The 15,965-nt window shown below is 39.3% G+C and overlaps 1 non-coding gene across 1 annotated transcript; it reads right to left on the bottom strand.

Moving 5' to 3' along the window:
* Positions 1-1,405: 1,405 nt before the first annotated feature.
* LOC117211215 lies at positions 1,406-1,512 on the bottom strand. Its single transcript, XR_004488228.1, has one exon. It is a non-coding gene; the product is annotated as a U6atac minor spliceosomal RNA (small nuclear RNA).
* Between the last annotated feature and the right edge of the window lie 14,453 nt (positions 1,513-15,965).

Genomic DNA, 15,965 nt, shown 5'->3' with positions numbered 1-15,965 from the left:
CTAACGCATGGCATGCCCCTTTATATTTAACTTACTTTACTTTTCTTTTTTTGTTGTAAGGTGCTTTGCAATCTGAACACGCTTTTCCTTGGAAAGAGTGCTAGACAGGGCCCTATTGTCTAAAGATGGAATTTCTGTAGCCGCACAGCCGCGCCTTACGCGGCTGCGTCTGAAATTCGCAGTCTGAGTCTTAAATCCGAATTGTATGGACAACATCGATCGCCTGTCTGCACCACTCTCATAGCAACACCAGCTGAAACACGCGCCCGACGCTTGTGTTGTTACATATAGCACAGACGACTATGCTAATATCATTGACAGCAATGCTGCTATTTTCCGACAAACGAGTTTTAAGCGTTGCGTCGGGTGTTTAGATATTACGTAACTTTGTAACGATTTCGATGAACAACTGTGTAATGTGTACCTTTTTTATTCTCAAAACAGTTTTAATATAATAATAACCATATAGTAATATAATATAATAATAATAATAACATAATGGTGTGATATTGACTGAAATGCCGCAGATCAATAAAATATTAGTTATAATGTGTTTTCGCACGTTCGCGGGGAGACACGATCTCCAAGAAGCGCGCCAACGGGAGTAGTAAATTCCCGTTACGATTTGCTAGTCGACGCCGCGAAACGTTCGATCCCTTATTTCTTTTGGGATAATAAAAGTAGTTAAATTGATCATGACGCTGCTACTAACAGGTTATTATATATTTTCACAATCCAACAACTTCGGTGTAACACAAAATGAATGTAACACTGTATAGTAACTTATAAATCACCGTTTATTCTAACAACTTGTAAAGAAGATAGTTACGCTGGTGCGTATGTATAAGATGAGTGAGTGACTGATCTTCGGGTGTAAACCCGGTCGGAAACCCGGTAATATATGATCATATAAATAAAATAAAACAAAATAATTAACGAACCAATTTACAAATAGAAACTTTTTACAAGCATATAAGTAACATTATGTCTAATTAAATTATAAACAGTTTACGATATTATCGCTACTCGTATAACACTTTTAATTTCATCATTCAAAGAAATATGTTTACTGAAGTTGATCCAGAATGTCAGTAGGCGCCATCTTCTAATCACCGTTATGTATCCAAGTTTTGCCTATGATTATATTGTTCAAGTCTGGAATTTGGTAATTAATAGTGTAAATTCACTCGGTAATACTGTGTTGTATATCAAATTTTTTTATCTTTCTTATTTCGTTTTTGATTACACGATGTCAATGGATCAAACATCTAGATTCGCGTCTAATATATTGTTCGAAATGCAATGCTCGAAAGGATGTAGCTGTAAAGATCATTTGCCACAAGAAAAGGTTAACAGATAATCTGTGTTATCCGGAGGGATAGCGGAAGCCCTTCGCGGTCCCTCCAAAAAGATTTGATAAGTCCCGCCGAAAGGCGACCGTGCCTTACCATTTATATATGTGATCCATCCTTGTCTACGGTAGTGTTAAACATGTCTCCTTCCGTACTACAAAAAAAATTTTTTTTTTTTTTTACGTGGAGGAAATCTTCATAGACACCTCTTACCACCCTTGTGCAGAGGGGTAGAAGGTAGTGCCGGATTCTTACCGGCTAAAACCTCCACGGGCGGGACGACGGTAGACTAGTGCGCGAGTGTGGCCCTCGGGCCCCCGGGTGCTTAACACCAAACACCTTTACCAAGCGCACTCCCAGAAAGTACGCCCACACCACAAGCAAGGGAGGGGCTGGCCGCTTGCCTGTTGTAAGCAGAAATTTTGGTTTTCCGTCCCTTTAATGTCCGAGTCTTACATACCGAGGATTCGAACTCGCGACGCGTCACATTCATCTCTCGGCCTTAACGACCGTAGCCAGCTGTCCCGCCGAGCTTCTAGCTCATTGGAAAGTATTTGATTCTTAATGTGGTAATGTACATCATAAGAAGTATTCTAATTAGCCTCTTGAAGGAGATGTACATTTTTCATAGCCCTCTCTAAATACAAGGAGTAAAGGTAAATAATTCCCTCAATTAAATCATTATTATTAAATCTATTATGAAGCTCTTAATAATATATTTTTGCTGCTATTATACTTCTTGTAGTAAGAGATGGCCGTTCTAAAATAATTGCTGCTTCTTCTAATGCACTTATTTTCAAGATGCCTAGCCTTGCGTTTTCCATCGCACTGGCAGAGATTTTATAACATATGGGATTAGCATAAGTTATAAATAGGTCTAATTAATAATTTGTAACAGAAGATTTTAACCTCAAAATTTACGTCCGATGCAAACGATCGAATTTGCAACAAATGACCGCAACGGCAATGGGTTAGAAGGACAAGAAAATACATATGTATGTATCCTTCTTTTGTGAAACAGAAGAACTTTATTTGTTCCTCTGCTTTTCCAACGGCACCGGAACGACGTTGATTCTCCAATCAAAAGCAATGTCTATCTTTCTCGCTTTCCTAACCAAAATTGTCCTTAACGAATCAGATCATCTCGTGACCTCAGACACACCCACCCCTAGCTTTCTTCCACCACAACATCGTCACTAAACGACTCAGTCTCCATCTTTAGAATAGGCAACACCTTTTACCGAGTTTCTACCCTTAGAACGATCGCATACTTAACGTATAAGTGTAACTAGGTTTTGCATAAAGTTATTGGAATGATTTATGTGTGTTAATTCAGTGTATATTCCATTGTGATTGCTGAATTCATAATAAAGTTTAATAAAAGCAAAATTGATAGTTGTGTTACGACTCAGCTATTTTATTTTATCATCCAACCCTCAACTATACGTGAGACTAGCCGTTGGCAGGATGATTGCTTCTTTGTTTCTATAGTTAGCTGCTACAGTTATTGTTATGGTTTTATAAACTAGTAATTTGTTGCTCATGCTCAATGTTCTTGCTGTAAGATAGTGCAACGACTTTCTCATTATCATTATGTGTTTAATGTTTTCCAGTCCAACTTATGATCCAAATACAGTACAAGGTATTTAACCGAAGTTGTTTGTTGGATTTCCTGATTTAACAATTTAATCTCAGAAGATTCTTTCTCCTTAAAAATGAAGACAATGTGCGAAAACTTGTTTGAGTTTAATTGCATTTTGTTATCTCTCGCTCAGCGTTCTATATTATATACGTGCGTTTTACGTTTCTTCTTGCTATTTTAATGTTTCCATGTTTGGATGGCATATTTTCAGATGTTCTTTTTCTTTTTTTTTTTATTATTTAATTTGTACTTTACAATTTGCCCACATTCCGCAAATTTTTCTAGCTTATTTTCAGATGTGAACGTAGCGAAGGAACAAGTTTCCGTTTTCAGCGTTGTTAGCAATAAACAAAATAGAAAATGGGTTCGAGGACATTTTCTTGTGGAACCGTTAATTTCTTTCAGAGAGGACACATACACTTCTAATTTTAACATACAAATACCTATTCGTAATGTGGGAGAAAATAATTCTATATGTGCTATTCAGCAGAATTGTTTATAACTTCCTTAAAATCCTTCATTTTATTACATAATACATAAAATCATACAAACTTTAGCGAAGGCTTTTTCCACATTGAGAAGCAACGCGGTGCAGTATTTTCCACCTTCCGTTGATCTAATTACGTCGCTGATCATTCTGTGTATTTACTTTACTGTATTCTGATTCTTCCAGAATCTAAATTGTTGGCCTAGGATTAGGTATTTAGCTTTTGGCCGGGTAGCCAGCTACGCTCGTTAAAAAACAACGGAAAAACTAAACATTATCGGCACCCACTTTTCCAAAACACACACACAAAACGACCACATGGGTCGAGAACGACTGAACACCATTATCATCGCCGAAACAAACAAACTCAAAAATAAAATAGAACAAGGCATAGCGCAAAATAAAACAGTTTGCACATTCTCAAACGAAAACACCTCGGACAACCCCAAACAACCAGAACCAGAAATAAACTACTTTACAAATTACAGCCAACTAAATATAATATTCTCCAAACTAAACAAGAAAAAATCCTACGGCTTCGATGGCATGCCAAACATTTTGCTCAAACGCTTACCTAACAAAATAAAATGGTACTACACGGAACTCTTCAACAATGCGCTAAATAACACGTATTTCCCCGGAAAATGGAAAAAGGCCAAATTAATAGCCATTACAAAAAAATAAAGACGGTTCATCACCTGCAAACCTACGACTTATAAGCCTCCTCCCCAACATAAGCAAAGTATTGGAAATAGTCATAAACAACCCCCTAGCCTCCTTCTGCGCAATAAATAACGTAATCCCAGAAAATCAATTCAACGCAATTAGAAGAAAAACAGCAGTTACCCCATCAGCGACATCTACAGCCAGTGCAACAATTATCACGAACAACACTTTTACACCTAAACAATAAGAACAGAACTTCAAGAACTTTTTGACAAAATTAACGATTACTACTACACATGGAAACTAAAAATTAATGCATCCAAATGCGAAACCATACTGTTTAGACCCAAGTCAAGTGAAAAAGGCCCAATAGAAAGAGAACACGCTAAAAAATTCCAATTAAGAGAAAAAGCAAACGAAGGGGAGCTCATACCACACAAAAATTACGTAAAATATCTAGGCGTAAATATAGACGACAAATTAAACTGCAAGCAGCACCTCGAAATTCAACTCTCCAAAGTCAGCAAAGCATTCTAGAAAACAAAAAGATTATTCTACACCAAGCGTCTCAACAGCAAAGTAAAAATCCTGTGCTACCAAGCACTAATCAGACGGATCATAACCTATAGCTGCCTAATCTGGTACAACATATCAGCTTCCCTGATGGAAAAAATTCGCATATTCGAAGGAAAATGCATCAGGGCTTGCCTGAGTACTTACAGATTCGAACACAGCAGATTCAAGAAATACGTCAAAAATAAAAGAATCTACGACTTAGCCAACAACCACCGCATCGACTGCCACATCTTAAAACAAGGACATAACCTAGCAAACAAACACACACCACACTAAAGAAATAAATCAATCAAATTCGAAGATGGTATCCCACTGGGGGTAGCCATCCACATGTTATATTAATATACCACTAAGCTATAATATTTTACCAAATTTCCTACTGGACAAATTGTAAAATGTAAATAAATAAATAAAAAGAAAAGCATCTTAAAACTGACAAGGAGCCACTTCGCGCAAGCTGCAAAGATAAAACAAAATAATTTAATCTTCGGTTGCTTATTTCCAAACGATTCGTATTACAAAAATACACTGACAACAGGTTAGGTCCCCCCCCCCCGCCCGAAGCGTTTTTATACCTAGACGAAAGAAACTATCTCCAAGACCAAAATAATATACCAATAATATACCATATAAAAAGAAAGATAGGGATTAAAACAATACTCTACGAGAAGAACTTAAATGGACAAACCGTAGACACTAGGTGGAGATACAACATGGCCCATCCCCAAAAAGACACAGAAGACAATCACAGAAAAAACATAAAAAAAATTGGTGGATACCGAAACCATAATTAAAAAGAGAATAACAAGAGAAAGAGCCACAAAACGGCAACGCTCAAATCTCCCTCCGTATAAAATAGTGTGAATATTGTAAACTTTGTAAATATTGCAAATAATTCTACAGGACACCCCTTCCTTCCCCGCCCCGTCCACCCTCACCGACCCCTTTCCAAAATCCCACAGCCCCTCCGAAACCGAATAGACTAACGAACTGTCCTGTTTTTGCGACCAGGTTTTCAGGACAGAGATAGAAAGAAAAAACTACATGGTATATAAGCTCCGCTCTATAGCGACTTAAATCCAATTTATATATTGTAAAGCTAAAAAAATGTAATTCCGACATACAAAATATTGTATGCCTATGTCGTACCGTCATGTATCGGTACTTTTGCCTAAACAGGCCCACAACCAAAGTTCATTGTTTATGGTGAACAGCATGCCAATGTAACATTCTGTTAAGGTATAGAGAGGAATCGGAAAAGTAAATGATTTACTTTATTCACAACAGCTATACATATATATGTCGGGTTTACATTAGAATTAGAGTTCGGGGCGTGAAACGAAACTTCGTTCGGATTATACATTGTCGTTATGCAATAGAGAAGACATTGATTAGTGCAAATACGATTACTATAGAACCGGACAAGTAACCGTGGTAATTACATACTCGAGAAACTAATGACAATGATCCTAGGTTCAATAACGAATCCGCGGTCGACGGGATGATAGATGAACGTGCTCACAAAATCTAAGTCGGACGCGTAATATTCACTGATCGTAAGGTGTTACTCTTTTCGTCGATGAGATCGCAAGAAAGAATGACTTTCCGTCCCAACGATGCCACAGAGGAAAAACTACGTTGGGGTGTGTCCAAGGACACGAGATCATGGGATTCGTCGGGGATAGTCTTCGTTCGGAAAGTAAGGGAAATTGACGTTGCTGCTAATTGGTCAATCTCCATATCGATAGTTAGAAAAAGATGCTAGCCACGTTCCGCGACTGGCTGTCGCCTCGAGCCCAAGCTCATTATCACAAATCTCGAACAAATACAATCGGATCGAAAGACGACGATTGTTTAATTACGCCTATGATAGAATTTAGATTACGGTGTTAGGGGATTATCCCGAAGTTCCAAAGGGGAGGCTTCGATGTCCTTTCATGTCCGACATATATTACACTCTGAAGACCTCGATAACCTTCTTACGCGCACGATTCTTGTCAACAGACTATTCTAATAGATTCTTCTAACAGCTACCAATCGTCTTTTGTCTCAACTGAGCCCTGCACGTCCTCTGACGCTTACGCACACATTCACATGTACAGTGTAAATGTATCATCTACCTGACACATTCATCTACTGGTCAATAAACATTATAAAAAAAAAAGCTACACTCGTTATGGCCCGGGACTGAAGACGTCGCATCGTGAATTCGAATCCTCGCCCTGGATATATTTCCAAAGGATGGAAAACCCAAAATCTCTCTCAAAAGCTAATATACGACAGAGGTAAGCCGGAGCGCTCCCATGCGCGTTGTGTTCGTACTTTCCGCGAGTGCTTGGTAGAGTTGCTTGGTAAGCACCCCAGGGCCGACGACCACTCACACTTCCGACCATGTTTCTACCATTTTGACTGTGGAGATCTTAGTCGGTAAGAGTCCGGCCGACACACTACCTTCTGCCGCCGCCCTGTAACGCCCGGCCAACACGATGGTGAGATAAGAAGTTGTCTATGAGACTTCCTCCACGAAAAAAAAAGAAAAAATAAAAAACACAGGCAATCACTAACAACTGAAACGAAAGGACAAAAAGAAAGAAAAACATAAAAATAACAAAAAAGAAAGAAAAGAAAAAACAAAAGAAAAGAAAAAAAAATTGTTTTTTAATGCGGCCGAGGGAGATGGTGGTATGGTGGACATGGACCGCTCCGCCCCGCCAGCCATGGGTCGCGACTTTCAGGGACGTGGCGCTAGCGGCAATGGCGTCCGCTAGCGCCAAATTAATCAGTTAGGAAACTTTTAGGAGAGTGCACCAGCCGTAAGTTGCAAGAGGTTCTGTGGCATTCCATTTTAGTCAGTAAGAGTCCAACACTGCTATGCTGCTGCAGCACCAACGAAGCGTCCATGAGCATTTCTCCACGTACAAAAAAGAAAGGGATTTAGCTATTATTTCATCCATTCATCTTTTGTCAATTGTCTTCTCTACTATTTTGGATGTTGGATTCCATAGTATGGATCGAAGAATCGAATAGTTTTAATATCAACATATACATTCAAACTATAATACATTAGGTTGGCAACTAAATGATTGCGGATCTTGTCATTACCACTTAATGGCAAAATCCGCTATCACTTAGTTGCCAATCCAATAGTACACGATTCCTCTTGTTTCTATCCTATCCATGGCTTGCAGAGAATTTCTGGAAAAAGAAAGTTGGCTTGTCTCGTCGATAGCTGGTTATGGAATGGTTGGAAGAGTTTTTGTAAAATTCCTGTGTGGGAAAATATAAGAAAGGTTAAAAGCCGGACGCTGCTGGTGGTGTCTCTGATCCTCGTATGATTCAACATTTACGTTCGGCTTAAAGCCATCCTTTCTTAAACGATGGTGGAAAAAATGATCCTGGTTAAATACTACATAACAAGGTAAGACACGACACAACATACGATTAACAGATTCAAAGAAAAGCCAGAATACAATATAGATATAATTGGAAGGAAACTGGTTATAAGCGGATGGTGGTATTACATTCTTATTTGCTTTTTCTAACACTATCTGTGCACGTTTCCATATCTGTGGAAAATTTCCTAGCCTGAAAATAAAAATCTTACTCCTTTGTCCGGAATTTCTTTTAATATCTTTGGTGTTATTATATCGTATTCAGGTCTTTTCCATTGTTTCTTTAAGTTTTTGATTATTGCTTTCTTTTATCATTTCTGCTTAAAATTTGTTACTCGTTAATGCAGTCGATATTTGGTTCTTGTATGTTTAAACATTGTTAGCCATTTGACTATAAACCGAATAATAATATAAATGGATACTAAATGGCTGGTGATAATTGAAAGAAATAATTTTTTTGCAGCTTCTTCCTTACAATCCAACATTTGTAGCTTGCCGGATGATTGTTTCTGCAATTTGCACAGATTACCTTTTTTATTTTTTTACATATGAGCAATTAATCGAGAGACACATACCTGAACATTTGACAGGAGTCGGTAATTTATTACAATAATTTTTCGTGCGTCCATGTCGTTCACACACTGTTACGCCACGAGGCTTACCACGGGCTGTATTTTCTAACCGTCGCTCGCGGTCCTACAACGTCGCAGACGGATCGTCGCGGCTCCCCGCCAACAAACATTGTCGCGGCAAGCGCATGGTTCATTAAGCAGGGCGACCTCCAGAAACGTCGACTCGTGGCCGTTATTTTACCACGCGTAAAAGAATGTGGTGTGATCCGAACGTAGTGGGGGTCGCCTTCCTGAAAAGACGAAAATAATCGAAGGGCGGGCAGTTCCTTCTGACGAGTCAAACGTGACACTTCGACAATCTGACGAGCAAACGAATTTATCTAGAGATCAAAGTCGAGCCAAAATTCTGTAACATCTTCATCATATTATTGTAAAATATATTGTTCTATGTTAACCTGTTAATACAGTGTTACATTCATTAAACCACCTCTGTTATCCTAAACGAAACAGGGGAACGACTATTTCGCGGCGTCGATTAACATGATCGTAGCGAGAATTTACGCCTCTCGCTGACGCGTTCTCCTAGCGACCGCGTCTCTCCGCGAACGGTCGTAACACACACTGTGGAATATTATTATTAGCTCTTGGCGTTTATACTTTTATGAACGTATCACATACCGTCTTATTCACGTTCATAGAGAAACATTGACAATGGTGTTAAAGCGACACTTTCGCTTAAGTAAATTACGTTGTGTAGCGTGTGTCTCCTTTCCAATAGATCTGTTTTGATATATTTTATGTCAAGTTTTGGGTGTTTAATTTACTTATAATTCTCAATGAGAATTGATTGTAAAAAGTCTACCAAATAAGAAAAAAGTTTTGGGTATAATTCTTTTATTGTAACCTGAAACCTTTTAATATCTTTGCTTAGTAGGTATAATAATTTACATTTTTATTTTTTGGAATATTTCTTACTATCCTGTATGCGTCTGAATCGAGCTCTTGTAATTTCATTTGTTCTTCCAATTGTTTCGTTATATGTTTTTTGGTTCTTATATGTAGTTTTAACGTTTCCTTGTCTTATTTAATTTACATTACATTTAATGTATAGTATGTGATATAAAAGTAGAATGATTTTATAAATTCTCATCACTGATGTTTTGTAGTTCGTTGTGGAGTGCCGAAGCGTGCAGACGTGTCTCTAGTGCCCAGCGTAGTCCGAAAACAACACGTGTCGCCCAACCGTCGAAAGTGAACACAGCTAAGTGTCCCTTACCCTTTAGGGAGAAGAAAATCCCACGCACCTAACCCCAACCCGAATACTAGCCTCACAGCCTCACGACTAGTTGTTCATTCCGAATTAACTAGCTCGATGATGGCCCAACAACCGCGACCAGGCTCTTCGGAGCGGACTCGCAGCTACCCCGAGCTACCCCCCCCCCGTGGCAGAAGTGTAGCAGAACTCTCCGCACTAACGACGCTAGTACTACAAAGAAAAGGAAAATAGAAACAGCAACGCAAATAAACACACACAACAGATTCGCCGTATTGGAATCCTCAAACGACGCCATGGAAATCGTAGAACCGCCACCAAACCAACTCTCACAGAGAATCCCCCCTCCCCCACCAATATTTGTGGACGACGTCATTGACATACAGACAATGACCAGGTCCCTAGAGAGAGATATCAGCAAGGAGGAATATAACCTCAAGATAAGCAACAATAGAGTAAAAATACTGCCGACGAACCCAGAAGCTTACAGAAAACTCACCAAGACACTCAGGACCCTGAACGCCAACTTCCACACCTACCAACTCAAACAGGAAAGGCCTTTCCGGGTGGTCCTACGAAACGTACACCACTCAGCAGACATAGACGAACTCAAATACGAACTCTCAAAACTCGGCCACGAAGTCATCAACGTAAGTAATATAAGGCATAGAGTCTCGAAAGACCCGTTATCCTTATTTTTCATAGATATAAAACAAAAGCCAAACAATAAGGAAATCTACAATATCAGTCGCCTAATGAACGCAATAGTAAAATTCGAACCACCGCTAGTGAAAAAAGAAATAGTGCAATGCAAAAGGTGCCAAAGGTACGGTCATACGCAGAAATACTGCAACCATACTTTCCGCTGCGTTAAATGCGCAGGCACTCACTCCACTGACCAGTGCGCCAAATCACCGGAAACTCCAGCGAAATGCATCCACTGCCAAGGGGACCACACGAACAGGTACCCTAAGCTCAGAGCAAAAGAGGTATCCAACCAAACACCCAGCCCGCCGAAATTCACGACTACCCCAACCCCCTCAACCAACCAAGCACCCAGTCCTACCAAATTCATCTCCACCTCAACCTCCTATGCCCAAGCAGTACAAGGCATCCAAAATAACCCGAACAGCCAAAGGAACCTTCCCCAAAACAGTGACCCCAACCCACCTAACACAGACAACTCCTCAAGGCTCGAAAAGCTAATAGAGAAACAATCAGAGCAAATAAATCACTTGCTATCGCTACTAACACTCATCGTGGAAAAATTAGCACGCCCCGACTCAAAATAAAACCAAGGCGCATAGCACTCTGGAACGTCAACGGTCTAGCGCAACACAAACTTGAACTAGAACTCTTCTTAAAAGACCAGCAAGTCGACGTAATGCTCGTATCGGAAACCCACTTCACCGACAGGAGCTACCTGAAAATAAATGGTTACAAATTCTACCATACCCAACACCCCAGCGGAAAGGCCCACGGTGGCACCGGAATAATAATCAAAGCAAGTATTAAGCACTACGAACTTCCATCATTCCAGAAAGACTACCTACAAGCAACAAACGTAGCAATAGAAGACTGTCATGGCTCAATCACCACCTCAGCAGTATACTGCCCTCCCAGACACTCCATCGCCAAAGAAGACTTTGATAACTTACGTTATCAAATTTTACCGAATACCTGCACACCCCCTTCCAAATGTCCCCTCCTATCGAACCCTTCTCCTCTGCAGAGACTATAGAAACAATCAGTCGCCTAAACCCCAAGAAAGCAGCAGGACACGACCTAACAGGCAATAAAGCAATCAAGGAACTTCCCACAAAAGGGATAGCACTCATCACATCGATTTTTAATGCTATCCTTCGCCTGGAACACTATCCTAAGGCCTGGAAAATCTCATTGATTACCCTCATCCCTAAACCCGGTAAACCGATATACGAAACCAGCTCCTATCGCCCAATCAGTCTTTTACCTACCCTGTCCAAACTATTCGAGAAGATGCTCACGAACCGACTCCTTCCAATCCTAGAGAACTTGAAAACACTCCCAGATCACCAATTCGGCTTCCGAAAACATCATTCTACAGTAGAGCAAATCCACCGCTTAACTCATACGATCAGCCAAACACTGGAAAAGAAAAAATATTGCTCAGCGGTTTTCCTAGACATCCAACAGGCATTCGACAAAGTATGGCATGAAGGGCTACTATACAAGATTAAAAAGATCCTACCTCACCCCTACTACTCCATCCTAAAATCTTACCTAACCAACAGACAATTCATGGTTAAATGCCTAGACGCCACTTCCGCAACATTCCCAATAGAAGCCGGCATACCCCAAGGTAGTGTCCTCGGACCCCTACTGTACTCCATCTACACTGCCGACCTACCTATATCAAACGATATAACAATAGCGACATTTGCAGACGACACAGCGCTATTAGCTACCCACGCAGACTCGGTAATAGCCTCATCCACTCTCCAGCGAAGTCTCGACTCCATGGAAAAGTGGTTTCACAAATGGGGCTTCAAAGTCAACGAAAAGAAATCCTCACATGTAACCTTCACGCTCCGAAAACAAACCTGCCCCCAGGTCATCATCAACAATGCAACAATCCCTAGCAGGGACACAGTCCGATACCTGGGCATGACCCTGGACAGGAGACTAACGTGGAAGACACACATCTCAGATAAAACGAAGCAACTAAAGGACAAACTAAAAAAACTCTATTGGCTCACGGGCCGACGCTCCAAACTAAACATAGAGAATAAAATTACCCTCTACATGACCGTAATAAAACCTGTCTGGACCTACGGAATCCAACTATGGGGAACAGCAAGTAACTCCAACATTGAAATACTCCAACGCTTTCAATCGAAAACGCTAAGATCCCTAATTGACGCACCTTGGTATGTAACCAATGAAACAATACACCGCGACCTCAAGATACCCACCGTCAAAGAGGAAATAGCAAAATATAGCGACAGATATAACAAAAGAATCAACAAACACCGAAACCCCCTAATCACTGGACTACTCGATACGACGGACCAGATTCGCAGGCTGAAGAGGCACTACCCGCTAGACCTAAACGTTAGATTCTTTTAATTATCCAAATTAAGCATTTGCACTTACTTATAATACTTATAAATTATACCTATCTATAATAAGTATTAACTTATTGTAAATAATCAGCCATGTCACTGCGCCACGCCAGAAAAATTACTGAAAATTCTCAACGCGAGAATTGATTGTAATTTCAACAAATAAATAAAAAAAAAAAATCTCACGAACGCACGGTAGTGGGGATGTCGCTGGGCAACGGAGGGAAGAATCCGTTCGATCAATCACTTTATCTGTATGCGATTAATATCGTTGTGTAATATCGGAATATATTAAAGGTGTAATTTTGTCCGATTAATTATAATTTATTAATAATGGATTGAAAATACAGATATTAGTTAGACAGAGAAACGATGTTTGATTAACAGGAAAACTAAATGCAACGCTCGTATTTACAACAAATAACTTGACAAGTATTTGGTAACTCTCTCTCTCTCTCTCTCACTCACTAGCAACTCTACACTCGACAACACTCGCAACTCAATTCTAACGACTCTATGCTTCGACGTCTCGATCAACTCTGACCCTCGCCAATGCACTCCTGCTCGGTCGTGCTCGCTCTTGCTCTCGTCCTCTCTCTCACACACACACGCACACACTTTTCGGCTCACATACTCTGGCCTCTCGATTGCCACTCCTTGAAATATGAAACCGTACTTCTGTTTTGACGCTGCTTATCTTTTCTCGCGTCACTGTTACTAGGCGCTCTTGGATGTAAACAAACCACAAAAAGACGGCGTACACGGTGTTTTCTAATTTCAGCCGATCTCCAATCAAAGCTATTTTACGATATTACAGTTGTATTCCAACAAAAATTCATGTATTGCAGAAAGATGACATAAATGATAATAGATTCTAATGTAAATTAAAAAACAGTGTTTGCAACATCGTCACTTAATTTGCGAAATTGATTACTGTGACTTCTGAACGGCTAATAGAACAGCCAACCTTTAATATGCATATCCACATATACCATGTGTAACTAATTTGACTTAAATCAATCTAATGAAAATAAGTATATGTAATTGCGCTCCTGTCCTAATAAACGTACTTCATAATTTTACAAAAAATATATTGCAAAAATAAATAAAAAGTTTGAGATACCAATCAATTCGATGAATATAATAGCATTAGTGTAAAAAATAAAGTTGTATAAATGTTTAGAGATTTATACAGATTCTGTATAAATAATATATAAGTAAATTACTCATTGTTTCTTTCCGCTTCTTTTTGCATTATGTTATGTAACATTGAAAAGTTTGCAGTAATAGTGACACAATTGTTACTAAATAATAGGCAACAGTTTTAAGAAATAACATCTTTTGAATAAGACCTCGGATCAACGAAAATGAATTACACAACTTTTTCAGGTTGAAATACTTTTTGTGGTAAAGACTATACCAAATTAGATACTCTTTCGCGATCCTTATCACGTACGATATCAACCGTAAGGTAATTTATATAATTTATATAATAATAATTTAATTTACATTAAATTTAATTCACATTAAATTATTATTATATAAATTATTATTATTTTATTATTATTATTGCTTAGTCCGTGCCTTTCGGCTTTGGACGAACTTTCGGTTTTACATCTCTTATATCTATTTCGCTTCTTATATGTCTACCTCCCCTCTTAACCGCTCTATTCTATTTCACTCCCTTAATTATTCTATCTCTACGAACTAAATACTAGAAACTACAAATTAATAACTAATGACTAATAACTATTGCAGCTTTGGTCTTTAGCCTCCTTGCTGTGCTTCCTTCCTGTCGTTTGCCCTTCTCTTCTCTATTATTGCTTTTAGTTCTGTTGAACCTTTTCCAGTCTCATTTAGTGTTTTTCCTATGTCCTTTGATCCTCCCGTTATTTCACATTCTTCTATTACATGTCACAGGTCTTCTTTCCTTCTACATAGTCTGTATCTTTTTTCTCCCTCTTCTTTCCAGTATTCCCCTGCTTTGGTCTCGTTCCCACATGTGAATCTTGCCTTCTATACTTCCACTTCATCCACCCTTCTAAGTACTTTGATAATTCTTCTTTGGCGATATTTCTGTAATGTATATTATATTTGGTTTCCCTTATCCTTTTCCCCCTCTCTTCTGCTTCTCTCTTTCTTCTTTCTTCTATAATTTGGTCTACTGTCATCCTAGCTTGCTCCTCTCTTGCTTCTATCTGCGTCCCTCCATTTCTCACCTCTTCTAGTCCCTTCTTTCTCTTTCTTGCTCCTTTCCCTTCTTGGCCATTTCCCCAATTTCTCTCTCTTTCCTTTATACACTCCTTTACTCCTTTTTAGTTCCTTTTTCATTCTAGGGCTTTATCCTCATACCTTGCTGTTCTTTTTAATGCTTTTTCTTTGATTTCTATTAGCTTGCATCTTTCTCCCAGGCTCCATGTTTTCTTCGTTGCTATTGTTGCTCTCTTTTTCCTGTCTTGCATGTGTTTCTCATCACTGCGGTTTTTCTCTAGCATGTACACTAGGTATCTTATCTCGTCCACTTCTTCTAATTCTTGCTCTCCCCATTTCCATTTTCTTTGTCTCCTTTTATCCTTCTTTTTTCGAAAACTACTATCTTGGTCTTTTCCGTGCTCGGTTCTAATTCGGCTTTCTTTAAAAATTGTTTGAATCTCTTTAGCATATCTTTTAGCTCCTCTTCTCTATCTGCCATCGACACAATATCGTCTGCATATGTTAGTGACCATACCTTTCTTTTTCCTACCACTATGCCCCCAGCTTGTCCTTGCCTTAGTTCTTCTTCCAGTCTTGTTTGACTCCCCTCGCAGTCCAAAATTCCCTTGTGTCGCGGTTCTTGACTCTCACTACATTCCTTGTTTCTTCGTATATCGCTTTAATCCTTCGGGTTAGTTCTTCGCTAAT

The sequence above is a fragment of the Bombus bifarius genome, unplaced genomic scaffold (genome assembly GCF_011952205.1).
Source record: "Bombus bifarius isolate JDL3187 unplaced genomic scaffold, Bbif_JDL3187 scf7180000008218, whole genome shotgun sequence".
In the NCBI taxonomy this organism is placed as follows: Eukaryota; Metazoa; Arthropoda; class Insecta; order Hymenoptera; family Apidae; genus Bombus; species Bombus bifarius.
This window is presented reverse-complemented; position numbering and strand designations above follow the sequence as displayed.